This window comes from Elephantulus edwardii, unplaced genomic scaffold (genome assembly GCF_000299155.1).
Source record: "Elephantulus edwardii isolate Elephantulus edwardi_28Jun2011 unplaced genomic scaffold, EleEdw1.0 scaffold00359, whole genome shotgun sequence".
NCBI classification, from domain to species: Eukaryota; Metazoa; Chordata; class Mammalia; order Macroscelidea; family Macroscelididae; genus Elephantulus; species Elephantulus edwardii.
Window position 1 is genome coordinate 1756824 of NW_006400109.1, and position 1740 is coordinate 1758563.

The following is a 1740-nucleotide window of genomic DNA, read 5'->3' on the forward strand; positions in this document are numbered from 1 at the left end:
TGGTTGTTGTTGTGTTTTTTTTTTTTTATTTTGAGAAAAAATCCACAGTCAAGACTGTATGTGTTTAGACATGCATATTTATCACAAATCACTCTTTTACCTACCAGAAAATGAAGAAATAAGCAAAACTAACTCCCTAAGACATTCCTAAGAGAGGTCTAGCAGTAAGAAGATGTGCTGCAATCCAAAAAGTACAAGAGTCAAATCCACCAGCTGCTCCACAGGAGAAGGATGGGCAATCTTCTTCTGAGTGATTTGGTGCCTCTGAAAACATACTGAAGAGTCAACTATCGGTAGATTCCAACTCAATGGCCCACAGCAGCAACAAGATAGCTTCAAACATCTTCGGGAAATGTTAATAATTTATTAATTTTCATAATAAATTGTCTAGTTCTATATTTGCTAAGCAATAACAAATTATGGCTGACATTGGTAAGAATAGGAATCCCGGAACACTTAATATTCTCATGCAAAACCTGCACTTAGCCACTTTCCTCAGTTGCCACTAAGGTGCTCAGTCCTTTCGAGGAAGATACGGCCGCCTTGAGGTGAGGCCCTCACTTCATCCAGGGACTAGCACCGCATTGGGCAGCCTTCAGCCTAGTACCACCGCACCATGACCTCTGTCTGTGAGCTCACCTGCATCTACTCGGCCCTCATTCTGCATGACGATGAGGTGACCAGCACGGAGGATAAAATCAATGCCCTCATTAAGGCAGCTGATGTCAACGTTGAACCTTTCTGGCCTGGCCTGTTTGCAAAGGCCCTGACAAAAGTCAACAATGGGAGCCTCATCTGCAATGTGGGTGTTGGTGGACCTGCCCCAGCAGCGGGGCTGCACCAGCTGGAGGACCTGCCTCCTCCACTGCTGCTGCTCCAGCTGAGGAGAAGAAAGTGGAAGCAAAGAAAGAAGAATCTGAAGAGTCTGATGATGACATGGGATTTGGTCTACTTTACTAAACTCCTTTTGTAACATGTTTAATAAAAAATTCTGAACTCTTAAAAAAAAACACCACAATACCCAATAAAACAAAAACAAAACCCTGCACTTAAACCAAGAAGCTAGACTGCATAGTTTAACACTGAGAAAGTTGTGTGGCAGGACGGTATCCTTTCTCCGCATCTGTGTGCTGAACAAATCATTTGAGAAACTGGGCTCTATTATAGAGAAGAATATGGCTTTCACGTTGGAGGAAGACTCATGATACAACTTTGCAGATGACACAACTTTGCTTGTTCAAAATGAGGAGGACTAGAAGCACTTGCTGAAGAAGATCAAAGAATGCAACGTTCACTGTTGATTTTATCTTAACATCAAGAAAACAAAAGTCCTCACCAATTGACCCAAAGATAACATCGTCATAGATGGAGAAAAGATTGAAATTGTCAATGATTTAATCTTACTTAAATGCACGATCAATACCTTTGATAGCTGAGATTTGAAAATAAAAAGACATGTTTCATTGGAAACCCTGCTGTCAGGAAATTTTCCGTATTACTGAGGAGCAATGACATAAATTTGAAGAGAAAGTTACTGTGGATTCAGGACATAATGGTTTTAATTATTTGGTATGATGTTGAAAGTTGAGAATCCGGAAATCAGTCCATCTATTTATGGTCGACTGATTTTTGACAAGGAGATGAAATCAGTTAGGTGGAGAAATGACAGCCTTTTTAACAAATGGTGTTGGCAAAATTGGAAAACTATCTGCAGAAAAATTAAACAAGATCCACACCTCA

At 40.5% G+C, this 1740-nt stretch overlaps 1 pseudogene; it reads left to right on the forward strand.

The window, feature by feature from the left end:
- The first annotated feature begins 616 nt into the window (after window positions 1–616).
- LOC102876855 lies at window positions 617–960 on the forward strand (annotated as a pseudogene).
- Window positions 961–1740: the final 780 nt, after the last annotated feature.